Here is a 17,089-nt window from a genome sequence, read left to right on the forward strand (position 1 = left end):
TGCTTGAAATTCTTCTCTCATCTCCACATTTACACCATAGCATCTGTACTTCCCCTGATAGTTCTCTTCTGGCTCTCTCACACACACACATAAACACACTAATACTAAGAGTAAGTTTTATTTGAGAAACACAGATAATTCTGATGATAGATATCTTGGAACACAGGACTTATTCATTGTCTAAACAGAAAAGAAAAGGAAAAAGAAAAATGGGAATATTGCACCTGAGAAATTGAAGCCAGCCCTCACACTGATTTTAATTGTCTCTGTTGGGCAATGTTCTCAGGAATCCCTCACAAGGAATAAGTCTGCCTTTAGCCCCATTTCTAGTCAAAACATATGTCTAACTTAAAAGCACCAAAAATAAGTACATATTTTATTATCCATTGATATTGTTACAGTTCATTATAAGTTAAAGTTCTGCTTGCACACCAAAGTCAGGTTCTTTGGGTGGTTCAAAGCAGGAAGGTCTCCAGCTGGCTCATGACAGAAGCGGCCACCCCTTGGCCCAGGTTTTGGGACCTTCCCAGCTCTGAGTTCATCAATAATCTCTTCATTATCTTTGGGGGTCAGATCCTCATAGTGGTTGTCATTTTTTAAGAATTGTTTTAAATTTGAACACAGGGAACTTCCCAGAGACTCATACTCCAACCAAGGACTATTCATGGAGATAACCTAGAACTCCTGCACAGATGTAGCCCATGGCAGTTCAGTGTCCAAGTGGGTTACATAGTAATGGGAAGAGGGACTGCCTCTGACTTAATCTCATTGGCCTGCTCTTTGACCACCTCCCCCTGAGGGGGGAGCAGCCTTACCAGGCCACAGTAGAGTACAATTCAGCCACTTTTGATGAGAACTGATAGACTAAGATCAGAAAGGAGAGGAGAACCTCCCCTATCAGTGGACTTGGGGAGGGGCATGCATGCAGAAAGGGGAGGGAGGGTGGGATTGGGAGGGGAGGAGGGAAGGGCTTATGGGGGGATACAAAATGAATAAAGTGTAATTAATAAATAAAAAAAAGGAATTGTTCTAAGATCAGAAGGAAGGAGAGGAGGACCTCCCCTATCAGTGGACTTGGGGAGGGGCATGCATGCAGAAAGGGGAGGAAGGGTAGGATCAGGAAGGGAGGAGGGAGGGGCTTATGGGGGGATACAAAATGAATAAAGTGTAATTAATAATAATAATAATAATAAAAGAAAGAAAAAAAGAATTGTTTATTTCTGGATTTTTTCATTTAATATATTTTTTTTCTTTATTAATTACACTTTATTCACTTAGTATCCCCCCTGTGGTTCTCTCCCTCCTCCCATCCCAATCCCTCCCTTCCTACACCCTATGCATGCATGCCCCTCCCCAAGTCCACTGATAGGGGAGGACTTCTTTTCCATCCTTCTGATCCTAGTCAATTAGGTGTCATCAGGAGTGGCTGCATTGTCTTCTTCTGTGGCCTGGTAATGCTTCTTCCCCCTCAGGGGGAGGTAATTAAAGAGCAGCCCAATCAGTTCATGTCAGAGACAGTCCCTGTTCCTATTACAATGTAACCCACTTGGATACTGAACTGCCATGGGCTACATCTGTGCAGGGGTCTTAGTTATCTCCATGCATAGTCCTTGGTTGGAATAGCAGTCTCAGGAAAGACATCTGTGCTCAGATTTTTTGGTTCTCTTGCTCTCCTTGTGGAGCTCTTGTCCTCTCCAGATCTTACTGTTTCCCGCTTCTTTCCTAAGATTCCCTGCACTCTGCCCAAAGGTGGCCCATAAGTCTCAGCATATACATTGAGAGTCTGCAGGGCAGACCTTTTCAGAGGTCCTCTGTGTCAGGCTCCTGACTTGTTCCCTCTTTTCTCCTTCTTCTAATGTCCATCCTCTTTGCCTTTCTGGATAAGAATTGAGCATTTCTGCAAGAGTCCTCCCTCTTGATTAGTTTCTTTAGGTGTACAGATTTTAGTAGGTTTATCCTATATTATACATCTATATGAGTGAGTATATACCGTGTGCATCTTTCTGCTTCTGGGATTGCTCACTCAGAATGATCTTTTCCAGATCCCACCATTTACCTGCAAATTTCATGATTTCCTTGTTTTTTATTGCTGAGTAATCCATTGTGTAGATATACCACAGTTCCTGCATCCATTCCTTCACTGAGGGGCATCTGGGCTGTTTCCAGCTTCTGGCTATTACAAATAAGGCTGTTACAAACATGGTTGAGCAAATGTCCTTATTGTGTACTTGAGAATCTTTTGGATATATGCCTAGGAGTGGTATAGTTGGATCTTGAGGAAGAGCTATTCCTAGTTGCCTGAGAAAGCACCAGCTTGCTTTTCAGAGTGGTTGTACAAGTTTACATTCCCACCAGCAGTGGAGGAGGGTTCCCCTTTCTCCACAACCTCTCCAGCATGTGTTGTCTCTTGAGTTTTTCATCTTAGCCTTTCTGATGGGTGTAAGGTGATATCTTAGGGTCATTTTGATTTGCATTTACCTGATGGCTAATGAGGTTGATCATTTCTTTAAGCGTTTCTCTGCCATTCAATATTCCTTTGCAGAGAATTCTCTGTTTGGCTCTGTACCCCATTTTTTAATTGGATTACTTGAATATACAGAAATCCATTAATGTGATCCACCACATAAACAAACTGAAGGAGAAAAATCACATGATCATCTCCTAAGATGCTGAAAAGTCATTTGACAAAATCCAGCATCCATTCATGTTTAAAGTATTGGAGAGATCAGGGATACAAGTAACATACCTGAACATAGTAAAGGTGATATAGAGCAAGCCTATAGCCAACATCACACTCTATAATAGAGAGAAACTTAAAGCAATCCCACTGAAATCAGGGACAAGGCATGGCTGTCCACTCTTTCCATATCTCTTCAACATTGTTCTTGAAGTCCTAGCTAGAGCAATAAGAAAATTGAAGTAGATCAAGGGGATACAAATTGGAAAGGAAGAAGTCAAAATATCACTGTTTGCAGATAATATGATAGTATACCTGAGTGTCCCCAAAAATTCTACCAGGGAACTCCTACACCTGATTAACACCTTCAGCAAAGTGGCTGGATACAAAATTAACTCAAAAAAATCAGTAGCCTTCCTGTATGCAAAGGACAAAAGGGCTGAGAAAGAAATTAGAGAAACAACACCCTTCACAATAGCCACAAAGGACATAAAGTATCTTTGTGTAACCCTAACCAAGCAAGTCAAAGTCTTGTATGAAAAAAAATTTCAAGTCGCTGAAGAAAGAAATAGAAGAAGATATCAGAAGATGGAAAGATCTCCCATGCTCATGACTTGGCAAGATTAATATAGTAAACATGGCCATCTTACCAAAAGCAATCTACAGATTCAATGCAATTCCCATAAAATTACCAACACAATTCTTTACAGACCTGGAAAGAAAAATTCTCACCTTCATATGGAACAACAAGAAACCCAGAATTGCTAAAACAATTCTCTACAGTAAAAGACCTTCAGGAGGTATCTCCATCCCTGATCTCAAGCTGTATTATAGAGCTACAATACTAAAAACTCCATGGTACTGGCACAAAAACATACTGGTGGATCAATGGAATCGAATAGAAGACCCAGAAATAAACCCACACACTTATGGACACCTGATTTTTGACAAATATGCCAAATCCATTCAATGGAAAAAAGACAGCATCTTGAACAAATGGTGCTGGTCTAACTGGAAGTCTATATGTAGAAAAATGCAAATAGATCCTTACTTATCACCCTGCACAAAACTAAAGTCCAACTGGATCAAAGACCTCAACATAAAACCAGATACACTAAACCGCTTAGAAGAAAAAGTGGGGAATACCCTAGAACTCATTGGTACAGGAGACAACTTCCTGAACAGAACACCAACAGCACAGGCTCTAAGAGCAACAATCAATAAATGGGTCCTCATGAAACTTAAAAGCTTCTGTAAAGCAAAGGATACTGTCCTCAGAACAAAACGACTGCCTACAGATTGGGAAAGGATCTTCACCAGCCCTATATCTGACAGTTGACTAATATCCAGTGATTGTCATTTATTTGAACCGTTGGTGCATTTACACAGGGCCCTAAACATTCCACTTCTATAAAAGTGAAAAGTTTGTCAGGTGTAGTCTCTCCAACCTTTATTATGAGCAGTCTCTGCAGGGTCACCAATATGCTGTTGGAATCTCAAAGAATGCAAGATAGAGAAATACAGACCTGAGTAAGGCACTTTCTGACTGGCTTTCCGTTATACTCTGTATCAAAAGTTGCCACTACATATACTCTCAATGGAGGTACTTTTAAAACTTCTGCCACCTTGTTCGTAGCAGTAATGGCCACCATCCATTCTGCCAGCCCTCATGGTCCTTACACCCCCATGGTGGTTTCCTTCCTCTCCCTTTATCTGCTGCTTCTTTCTCCTCCTCACGGTCCCCATCTGACCCCAAGCCTGGGAACCTAAGCTCTGCTTACTTCTCTTCTGCCCAGTTATAAGCTTCTAGATATTTTTTTCTTTTTTTTTCTTTTTTTAATTAACCAACTAACTTTAAATTGGGGAGCAAAGTTTACACACTGAGGTCTCTTGTACATGTGAGAATGCACTCCTCTGGGTGCCAACCACATCTTGGGGAGCAGTATTAAGCATCTGAATACAAAGCACCATCCCAACCCCCAACACTCATATGTTGATGCAGAGGGCCTTGCTCTGCTGGTGTCCTCCATTCCCTTTGCTTCTCACAAGCTTTATGCCTCCTTTTCACTAAGCTACAGAATGGGAAAAATGCTTCCCAACTCCATATAAGATAAAGGACTAATATCAAAATAAATAAAGAATGCAAGAATATAGATACAATTTCTAGGCGGTAGTGGCACATGCCTTTATCTCAACATTTGGGAAAGGAGGCAGAGGCAGGCAGATCTCTAAGTTCAAGGCCAAACTGAACTGAAGAGTGAGTTCTAGGACAACCAGGGCCACTCAGAATATCCCTGTCTCAAAAACCAATAATAATAATAATAATAATAAGTATAAGTATAAAATAGATAAACTAATTTAAAATTGTATACAAATCTAAACAGAATTCACAATGGAAAAATCTCAAATGACCAGGAAACACTTAAAAAATACGTTCAACAATCCTTAGACATTTGGGAAATGCAAATCAAAATCACTTTGAGATTTAATCTAAATACCTCTCAAAATGATTAAGATCAATAACACTAGTGACAGCTTATACTAGCAAGTATGTAGAGCAAGAGGAACATTCCTGCATTGCTGCTGGGAGTGCAAACCCACACAGCCACTACCAAAAACACTATGGTGTTTCCTCACAAATTTTAAATCATTATCTATTGAGACCCAGTTAGACCACTCCTGGGCATCTACTCAAAGGATGCTCCATTCTACCATGAGGACATTTGCTCAGCCATGTTCATAGGAGCTTTATTCATAATATCCAGAATCTGAAAACAGCCTAGGTGTCTCTCAACCAAAGAATGAATAAAGACAAGGTGGTATATTTATATAATAGAGAATTACTCAGCTGTTAAAAAAAAAATCTGGAAAATGGATGGAAGTAGAAAAAAATCATTTTGAGTGAGACAACCCAGACCTAGAAAGATAAATATGCTATATATATTCACTTATAAGTGAAAACTAGATATTATTATATGATATCCAAGATACTATCTGTAGAGCTGGAGAGTTTAAGTAAAGAGACAGGGTCTCCATGTGGGTCTCCATGAGGTCTCATTTATTGGTTGTTGATCTTAATATCTGTGCTATGGATGTTGTGTTCAAAACTCTGTGTGTTGTGCAATGAGTTCAAAGCTATTTATCAATGTGCCTGGTTTTATGTTGAGGTTTTTGATCCATTTGGACTTTAGTTCTGTGCAGTGTGATAAATATGGATCCATTTGCATTCTTCTACATGCAGACATCTAGTTAGACCAGCACGTTTTTTGAAGATGCTCTCTCTCTCTCTCTTTCTCTCTCTCTCTCTTTTTCAGTCTGTATTTGTGTCATATTTATAAAAAATTATCAAGTGTCCTTGGGTATGTGGATTTATGTGTGGTTCTTAATTTGGATGCCATTGACCGACATGTCTGTTTTTATGACCATACCATGCAGTTTTTGTTACTATGACTATGTAGCACAACCTGAAATCAGGAATGGTGGAAGATCCAACAGTAATTTTACTGTTAGGGATTGTTTTAGGTATCCTGGATCTTTATTTCTTCCATATGAATTTGAGGATTATCCTTTCATGGTCTATAAAGAATTGTCTTGGATGTGTGATGGTTATTGCATTGAATCTAAAGATAGTGGGATGACTCTAAGTTAATCCTATTAATCCATGAGCATGGGTGATATTCCCATATTTAAATAGTTCCTTTCTTCAGAGAAATATGGTTTTTATTGTATAAGTATTTCACTTGCTGAAGCTGTAAATTTTATTCCCAAAGCAGATAGAAGGGAGAACAGATGCTAAGGAACAACTAAAGAATTACTACGCATAACTTGATGATCCTATGTAAGAATTAAAGAGACAATGTATAAACATGATTGTCAGGGTTAGGATTATTGACACATTTAGAAAGAGTATCACTTTACAATAGTTTGACTATACAGTAAAGTTGTGAGACCAGCACAAATAATTCCACATATTCTAAGTTCAGTCTCTGTCTTTATTAACATCTTACATTAGTATGTCAGTTGTTAAATCAATGTAATTATCTTGACAAATTGATATGAGTTAAAGTCTAGGCTCATTTTACTTCATTCACTTAGAACCAATATCCCTTTCCAGTACCAGGATGCCAGACAAAATGTCGTATTATTTATTAATAGTTTCTATGTTTTGCTGGACTATTTTCAGACTTTCTTTGTCTCCATAACTTTCACAGTTTTGAAGATCAATCTATTTGTACAAACAGTTCACCGCTGGGATTTTTTCGATGCTCTTCCCATGATTGAACCAGAGAATGAGTTTTCAGGAGGAAGAACACAGAAGGGAGCAGCTCTCGGGAGACACAAGCTGAGAATGTATTCCATCGCTGGGCATTTTGACTTTGATCAGCTCATTGAGATGTTGTCTGCTTTATTTCTCCAAAGAGATGTTTTACTCTCCTCCAGGACTTTGGTATAGTATTATCCTTAAACTTACCTTGTTCCTGTCTCTGTGTCTAGACTGCTGAGGTTATGAGTATGTACTTGTACCTTTAGTAAGAAACTATACTGTTTAAAGGGAAGTGATTTGCAATATCTGTACTGACAGACTATGGAGTTAAGCTTCAACTCATGAGTTATCGGAGATCCTTCTGTCTGTTTCTTTTTGAGGAGACTTTGTCCACCTGCTATTTTATTTGCATTTGCCATTGCACTGAAGTTTCCTAACTCAGTAGCACACACTAGCTTTTTATAGTAATTTATGTTTTACACTCCTTCTCATATTTGGCATGAGAGTAGCAATGTCTCCAGTTCAGCATAGGTCTTTAGTTACTACTTGAGGTTCTCCATCTCAGGCCCCATCTCTCTCTCTCTCTCTCTCTCTCTCTCTCTCTCTCTCTCTCTTTTTATCCTATTGTTGTTGTGGCAAAGTTTATCAATTTTGTTAATCTTTCAAAAGGATGGTCTGTGTGTTATTATTTTATTAAGTTATGATTTGGTTTTTGTGAATTCCTTTATGTTTGTTGACGGATTTGCTATGCTTTACCCTGAACTTTCCTAAGATTAAAACTGAAATAGTCTATTTGATTTCTTTTTCTTTTTATCTTATTACCCTGTGTTTTTGTGTTATGCATCTTTTAAATGTTTTAAGTGCCTTATTAATATTTGGCAGCTATTGTCTTATTCTTCATTCTGTTTTATTTTTTTTTCTTCAGTACTCCAGGTCAAATCTCAAAATGTCTTTGAACTTACCATCCTCATGTCTATGCCTCCTAGGTTTAAGGGTTATTGGCATATGATTACATACGTCCTGGTATGAATTTGAAGTATTTTTGAGATCACCTAAAATATCTTGCGTGGCCAATATATCACACAGACTTATGTAGGCTACTCTTCAAACATCTGTGTATTTTATAGATATTGTTATGTGACTCTCACTGCTTATGTTTGAAAGACATATTTAGGATACTTGCCTCTTCTTTGCTATAGATCCCTCATGATTATGTGTCTTCTTCTTTACCATTATTCTTTTATAATTTATCTTTTATTCTTTTACAGCTTATCTGTCTGATGCATAGTGACCCATTGCTTTCTTCAACTCCAATTTAGAATGACATTTTCCCCATTCTTGCACTTTTATAACATCTAAATATTTGAACACAAAACTTGTTATCTTAGTGAAAGAATAACTTTGGGTTTTAATATTTTTATTAAAGCACATCCATTAAAATAAGCTTTGGGGATTCCCAACAGTTGAAAAGGACTCATGTCATAATGTACCTGTAGATGATGTCAAAGAACTTTTTTTTTTTTTTTTTGGAAATGTTTGTTTTGTCTCTACTGTTTAAATTTTCCTTCCAAGTTTGGAGACAAGAGACAAAGCACCCCTTCCAAAAAAGGGTTCCTTCTAGCTCTACTGGCGACAGTCACTATATATTGCATTCTTATGCTACTAGGCGTGCAGAAGGTGATTCCTATATAAAAGGAACCTCTTTTGTATTGTATGGATGCAACACCTGTCAATTAAAAAAAAACCTATGACCCATTATTTAGGCAGAAAATAGGTCGTGGAACAACCAGTAGGCAGACGGATTCTTGGCAAGAACAAGCACAGGAGATGGAGCCAACAAGATATGATGAAGGTGGATGCATGGTGCCTGAGCTCAGGTTATTTTAAGTTATGAGGTAGTCAGAGAAGAGCCTAACTCTATGGCTTAGGTACCTTTATAATATTTATTGAGTCTCATGAGTCATTATTCTGAGAACAAGAGATGGGAGGATACAACAACGCTGAGCTTAAAAACCATGGCTGCCTGTTAACATGGTCAATTCTCTACACTAGACATACAACTTTTTTTTTATCTTTTATTTTTTATCTTTTTTTAGGATAATTTTTTTTCATCAATTACACTTTATTCATTCTGCATTCCCCCATAAGCCCCTCCCTCCTCCCCTCCCAGTCCCACCCTCCCTCCTCCCTCTGCTTGCATGCCACTCCCCAAGTCCACTAATAGGGGAGGTTCTCTTCTCCTTTCTGATCTTAGTCTGTCAGTTCACATCAAAAGTGGCTGCATTGTCCTCTACTATGGCCTGGTAAGGCTCCTCCCCCCCAGAGGGAGGTGATCAAAGAGCAGGCCAATCAGATTATGTCAGAGGCAATCCCTCTTCACATTACTATGTAACCCAATTGGACTCTGAACTGCCCTGGGCTACATCTGTGCAGGGGTTCTGGGTTATCTCCATGAATAGTCCTTGGTTGGAGTATGAGTCTCTGGGAAGTTCCCTGTGTTCAAATTTTCTTGTTCTGTTGCTCTCCTTGTGGAGACCCTGTCCTCTCCAGCTCTTACTATTTCCCAGTTCTTACCTAAAATTCCGTTCACCTGCCCAACAGTTGCCCATCAGGCTCAGCATCTGCTTTGATAGTCTGAAGGGAAGAGGCTTTCAGAGGCCCTTTGTGGTAGGTTCCTAGGTTGTTTCCTGTTTTCTTCTTCTTCTGATGCCCATCCTTTTTGCCTTTCCGGATGGGGATTGGACATTTTAGTTAGGGTCCTCTCTCTTGCTTAGTTTCTTTAGATGCACAGGTTTTAGTGGGTTTGTCCTATGTTTTATGTCTATATGAGTGAGTATATACCATGTGTGTCTTTTTGCTTCTGGAACAACTCACTCAGGATGATCCTTTCCAGATCCCACCATTTACCTGCAAATTTCATGATTTCCTTATTTTTCATTGCTGAGTAATATTCCATTGTGTAGATGTACCACAATTTCTGCATCCATTCTTCAGTTGAGGGGCATCTGGGTTGTTTCCAGCTTCTGGCTATTACAAATAAAGCTGCTACAAACATGGTTGAGCAAATGTCCTTTTTGTGTACTTGAGCCTCTTTTGGATATATGCTCAGTAGTGGTATGGCTGGATCTTGAGGAAGCGCTATTCCTAGTTGTCTGAGAAAACGCCAGATTGATTTCCAGAGTGGTTGTACAAGTTTACATTCCCACCAGCAATGGAGAAGGGTTCCCCTTTCTCCACAACCTCTCCAGCATGTGTTGTCACTTGAGTTTTTGATCTTGGCCGTTCTCATGGGTGTAAGGTGAAATCTCAGGGTTGTTTTGATTTGCATTTCCCTAATGGCTAGTGAGGTTGAGCATTTCTTTAAGTGCTTCTCTGCCATTCGGTATTCCTCTACAGAGAATTCTCTGTTTAGCTCTGTTCCCCATTTTTTAAGACATACAACTTTTGTAACGTCTCCTGCTCCTGGGTGGGACAAGAGAGCCAGAGCAGGTGTACATAGAAAGAGAACTTTCTCCTACCCATATATGAATCAAGGATTGAGAAAGTCCTTTTAAATATCAAAAGCCATGGAGAATATCTTGTGGCTTGCAGAATACTGAGTGGGTTTCCCTAAGATTACTCTTCTACCAGCCTCTGTTTCTTTCTTGGTTCTAGGAAGGTGGTGATGTGCCTGGAGATAAAAGTAAGAAACATGTGGTAACCTTTCTAATACTAAAGTTGTTCACAATTAAGTGTATTTTTCTGCTTTTATTTGTTTGTTTGTTTGTTTGTTTTCTTTTGTTCTGTTACTCTCACTTGTTCTTGTCAGTGGTCTATAAGCTTCTGCATCAGGTAACTTGATTTACTTGATTCTCTCTCTCTCTTTAGACATTAAAAACAGATTTTTCTACATTATTGTTTTTTATATACCCAAGAAAAGTCATTGAAATTCCCATTGGTTGGATTTTTTTTCTAAAAGTGATGAATTCCCCCAAAAAATTATATGTCTATGTTGGAGATAAAATTAGGAAGTCCCTCATGAGTAAAGATTTCAAATAATGAAAAATAAATGTCTTATTTTGTGTTTTACGTGAAGCCAATCCAAAGAAAAAATGCTTCCCACAGCAATGCTTCCCACAGCTGGTGGATCTAGAAAGCAGTGATACGACTTCAGAAATAAGAGTCTCAGAAAGGCAGTAAACCATAACAAAGTATTGAGAAATAGATGGCAGCTACAGCAAATCCACTGTATTCTGGAGGAGTGAACAAATCTTCCTCAGTCTTTAGTATTACAGAAATGCTGAAGCAAAAAGTTTGGTTGTTCTGTATATCTCTTTCTCCTTCCTGAGACACAAACAGAAGTTGTTAGATCTCCAGAATCCCCAGGTATCAACAGAGAAATGTTCAGATAATCACTGTAAGATGCTGTTGCCAAAGGAATAGGTGTGGTACTGACAGTTTCTGCCATGACAAAGTTCTATAATGGCATACTACAATGCGTATGTAATACAGATTTTAACAGAATAGTAAGGGGAAAAACTCTGGCTTGTCCAATGCTAGTGCTCCTTTGTGTGTGCGTGTATGTGTGTGTGTGTATGTGTGTGTGTGTTTTCCTTTTAGCCTCTACCCACCAAATGCCACAAATGTGTAGCATTTGTACAATTCCTTTTAGCAAACAGTCTATTGAGAATTTGTAGTTCTAAAAATATATGAGAATCCTGCTGGTGTTATGGTCTTGACCTTGAAAAAGGGAATCTGCAGGAACTCTCCAGCTTGAAAACCTCTGATGTTAGACTCATGATTCAGAATATATCAACTTGTGATGGAGATGTTTCCAGAAATTTTGTGGTGTTTGATTCTACCTGTTTCCTAGTTCTTTCCCTGAAACTTCCTTCTTACCCAACCTTACAATTTAGACAGGATTTACATTTGTAAGCTTCACTGCTTTTCCATCTAAAGTTTTAAAAATAATTCAACTTTTACTTTTTCTAAGAAGTTCCATTAAAATACTTTCTATTTAAATTATCTTGAAATGCATTCTTTTGAATTTGGGAAGATTCAGTTTAATTTCAGACATTGTTCTACATTTGGGACAAATGGATGAGAAGATTTAATATTCATCATGTCCAGGGAGTCATTGAAATCCAGAAATCCTTTGTTCTTTATTTTCACCAATTGCACTGTCTAAAACACATGAAAAAACCTTGACTGTGTCTACTTGATTATTGCTACTTCTCTTTCAATTCAGAAAATAGCCTTCTTTTCTAATTGAAAGAACTGTGAACTAAAAGATGCTCACTTATACAATACTCTAATTATATTAATTGAAGTATATGTGAAGGATCCAATGAAATGCCCTTCTAATCAAGACATTTTCCTAGCTATGTGACAAGTTTGACCCTCAGGATATGCTTGTTTGTGTATAAAGTTGGGAAATTAATATATTTTAACAACATGTGATGTTCAGAAAAGTCTGGGATTTTTAGAAAGCTCCATTACTTGATTGTCAGAATTGGTGTTTGGTATTTAATTTGTATAGTTGTTTATATATTTTAGATATTAGATCCTTGTCTAAAAAGTAATTGGTAAAATATTTTTCCATGATATAGCTGTCTCTTAGAACCACCGATAGTTCCTTTTGCTATGAAAATTGTATTAGTTAATTTGATATAGTCTTTTTTGGAGCCTCTTGGAACCATTTGTCATGTTATTCAGAGGTTATACACATAGTTTTTGTCTCTGCCTTCATCATGAAGTGTGTTCCCCCATTTTCTCAGATCAGTCAACCATCAGGAAATGCAAATTAAAAATACTGTAAGAATCCACTCCACTTCAGCAAGAATGGCCATAATTAAGAAATCAAATGTCAACAGTTATTGGTTAGAATGTAGAGAAGGATAAGTTCTTATTCACGAGTGGAGGAAATGCATACTGGTGCAGACACTGGATATCAATGTGGAGTCTTAGAAAAACTAAAAACGTAACTACCAAATGCCTCAGTTTTCCCCAAAGAATGTTAGAGAAACATTTATAAATCTATGCTTATGGCTATTCTCTTCATGAAAGTAAGGAAACAGGACTAATAATGAACAAGCGATTTTATTCAACTATAAATAAAGATAAAAGTTGCAAGAAAATGAATCAAACTGTGTAACGTTAAGTTAGAGCTCAGAAAGCTAAATACTCTATACCTTCTTTCTCATATGTGGATCCTAGCTTCTAATTTTTGAATATTTACACAGCGGTAGGTGTGGGTAGAGTCATTAAAGGCCAGGAAATGAGAAAGCAGCACACAAGACAGGAAAACAGCCTTTAAGGGGGAAGGTCTGGAAAGAAAAAAGAAACACCAGATATAAAAATAGGAAAAGAAATTACATGTTACAACTGGGACAGAAACAAGTCAGGAGGGTAGGGGATGATAATGTGGCAAGAATGAACACAAACTCAGTATGTATGAAAATGACAAAAGGACACTGTTTTTATCTAAGTTAATTTAGAAGAAAGAAAGAGAGAAAGAAAGAAAAGAAAAAGAAAGAAAGAAGAAAGAGAAAAAAGAAGGAAGGAAGGAAGCGATAAAGCAGAAAGGAAGGAAGAAAATCCATTAACCTGGATGTATTAAACAATTAATATTCTCTTAGCACAATTTTAAAAATAATATTTAATATCACTAGAATGTACTCCTCAAACGTACAATGATTATTTTTAAAATTTATTTATTATGTATACAATATCTGCATATATGCCTTCACATCAGAAGAGGGCAACAGATCTCATTATAGATGGTTGTGAGCCACCATGTGGTTGCTGGGAATTGAACTCAGGACCTCTGGGAGAACAGCCAGTGCTCTTAACCCCTGAGCCATCTCTCCAGCCAGGGGAACAGAGCTAAACAAAGAATTCTCGACAGAGGAATATCAAATGGCAGAAAAACACTTAAAGAAATGCTCATCCTCATTAGCCATCAGGGAAATGCAAATCAAAACAACCCCGAGATATCACCTTACACGCATCAGAATGGCCAAGATGAAAAACTCAAGCGACAACACATGCTGGAGAGGTTGTGGAGAAAGGGGAACCCTCCTCCACTGCTGGTGGGAATGTAAACTGGTACAACCACTCTGGAAAGCTATCTGGAGCTTTCTAAGACAAATAGGAATAGTGCTTCCTCAAGACCCAGCTATACCGCTGCTAGGTATATACCCAAAGTTTGCTCAAGTACACAAAAGGGATACTTGCACAGCATGACAGGATCTCAAACAGGAAAGGAAACTGGAGTCAGGAGCCCATGCATTGCCCGTGGCGGGGTGCTTCTTACTGCCTTGCTTTCCCTGATCGGCTCGGCCTGCTTTATTACAGAACTCTGGGTTCTAGGATACCCCATTATCCCAGGGAAGGCACCACTCACAGGGATCTCAGCATTTCATCAACTGAGGCTTCTTCTCTGATGACTCTACCTTGTGTCAAGTTGACACAAAACCAGACAGTATAGTTTGTATCTGTATGGTGTGTGTGTGTGTGTGTGTGTGTGTGTGTGTGTGTTGTGATTGTGGCCACTTATGTACCATGCATACTTGTGGAGTTTAGAGGACAAATTTGGGTATTGGTCCTCACCTACACAGCTTGCTTGAGGCAGGCTCTCTGTTATATGTTGTCACACAAGTCGTTGAACTAATCCATCAGACTTTGTGATCTCCTGTCCATACTTTCCATCTCCGCTTTGGAGTGTTGGGGTGTGTACCACCAGGCACAGCTGTACCTGGTTTCTGGGAATTTTAATTCAGGTCCTTATACTCCCATGGCAATTTCTCTAAGCACTGAGATATCTGCCAAGACCTAAGATAGTTTTGGATTTCTCATTTAATCAATAAAATTAATAAATATTAATTTTAGATAAATGATCTCCATATACCCCAGATATCTGCTAAAACGTGGCTATAAACATTTTCAATGTTCTAAAAAATGCCCTAAATAGCATTATATCAGCTTTTGTCAGTAGCAACTGAGAGTAATGATGATAAAATTTAAAATCATATACTTCCCTGAAATCCCCAGAGTAAATCATTCAAAAAATAGACAGTTTTGCTCATTTATTTATTTATGCCTCCCCTATCATTGGCCTTAGAGAGGGACATGTGAGGAGATGAGGGAGTGAGGGAGGAGACTGCAGCTGGGAGGCAAAATGAATAAAGTGTAATTAATGTAAAAAATAAAAAAATTAATAAAAAAGAAAAAGCTTTAAAGTTAATTAATATTGTTACATAGCAATTAGTAAAACATAACAAATAAGTTAAAGCTTGCAATTATTGCAACCCTATTGTTCCTTATCTGTGTTTTTGGGGTGAGAGGGAGTTCAGAGAGTGTCTCATGTAGTCCTGCCCTGCTACATACCCAGTATATAGCTGACTGACCTTTCAGTCCCGTCATTCTTGCCTCCACATCCTAAGTGCTGGAATCACTGACTTACACCAGCATAGTCAGCTACTTAATCGCCTATACATTTAATGAACTTTGTTATAAATGAACATACATATTAAAATAGTAAGCCAGGTCAGAATATTACTCCATAAAATGGGTGTGCAAACATTTGATATCACCATACAATATCGTTTTCTTCTAAGTTAATTTTTATTTATTTTTTATTTTTATTTTTCAATGCAGTTTATTCAGGAACCTTGAACAATCCTCGGACCCTGGGGAAAGCCAGCCCACAGCTTAAATAGCCTCTGGGTAGCCAACCCCAGCATGCCACGTGGGCAATGCAGATAGGTCCACATACATGGAAGCAAGCCAGATCCTCAGCCTTAGCCAAATGTGGAGTTGTTCTTGACAGAGAGCACTCACCATCGGGAAGCTGGAAGGCAGAAACCAGCTCCATCTTTAAGGCATAGCATTCCACAGCTCTCTACAGTTCCCCCTTTTTGTTTTAGACGCATCAGGCAAGAGTAGAGGTCTGATCTCTGATATTAGAAATAAATTGGGACTTTGTACTGATGTTCATTTAGGTGTCATCAATCCAAAGAGCATCAGACCCGTCCGATACCTTTTTCTCAGAGGCGGGACCTGGGGCATCAACCCGCATGCAATCAGACATGCTCTTCTCTGCGTCCAAAGCGGCTGACCCTAAGTTAATATTTAAAAAAAAATTGGAAAAAAATTTCCAAAGATTTAGGTAAATGTACAATTTTAATATACATATATATATTAAATTTTTTATTAATTACACTTTGTTAACTTTGTATCCCCCCTGTAGCTCCCACCCTACTCCCCTCCCAATTACACCCTTCCTTCTCCTTCTCCACCCATGCCCCTCCCCAAGTCCACTGATAGGGAGGTCTTCTTTTCCTTCCTTCTGATCCTAGTCTATTAGGTCTCATCAGAAGTGGCTGCATTGTCTTCCTGAATCTTACGAAAGAAGTGGGAAATAGTAAGATCTGGAGAGGACAGGAGCTCCACAAGGAGAGCAACAGAACCAAAAAGAAAATCTAAGCACAGGGGTCTTTCCTGAGACTGATAATTTAACCAAGTACCATGCATGGAGATAACCTAGAACCTACCCTGCACAGATGTAGCCCATGGCAGTTCAGTGTCCAATGGGTTCCATAGTAATGGTAACAGGGACTATCTCTGACTTGAACTGATTGGCCTGCTCTTTGATCACTTCCCCCTGAGGGGGGAGCAGCCTTACCAGGCCACAGAAGAAATGTACAATTTTGTATTGGACTGCCTTCTAATTTACCTTGTGGTCCAAATAAAAATAGGTCACTGACTCAATATACTTAGATACCTGTATCTAAGCTGATACTGATGAGTATCCTAAAGAGAGGAGGTAAGAACACAGATACAATTTTAAAATATGGAGAAAAGATACAGGATGAAAATTACCATCTGTACACAGAACAAGATGTCTCAGAAGAAACCATCCTGACTTAATTTGGACACTTGCTTTTGGATGTTTACTAGACAGAATTATTTGTTATTTTGGCAGGGATAAAAATGAAAAAAGAAAAGACACAGGTGGATTGGAATTCCCCATCTGGAAGAACTCAAACGCCTGTAGGCACTTCAGTTCTGAAGCAAAGCAAACCTGCATCTCTATGTCACACTGTGCAATTACACCTGAAAATAGAGAAATGTGGGGAAATAGCTCATGATATCTTCTCCTATCATGA

General features: G+C 38.5%; 1 pseudogene; it reads right to left on the reverse strand.

Moving 5' to 3' along the window:
• Window positions 1–412: 412 nt before the first annotated feature.
• LOC110557968 (NADH dehydrogenase [ubiquinone] flavoprotein 2, mitochondrial-like) lies at window positions 413–7,912 on the reverse strand (annotated as a pseudogene).
• Between the last annotated feature and the right edge of the window lie 9,177 nt (window positions 7,913–17,089).

Source organism: Meriones unguiculatus, chromosome 10, assembly GCF_030254825.1.
Source record: "Meriones unguiculatus strain TT.TT164.6M chromosome 10, Bangor_MerUng_6.1, whole genome shotgun sequence".
Classification (NCBI taxonomy): Eukaryota; Metazoa; Chordata; class Mammalia; order Rodentia; family Muridae; genus Meriones; species Meriones unguiculatus.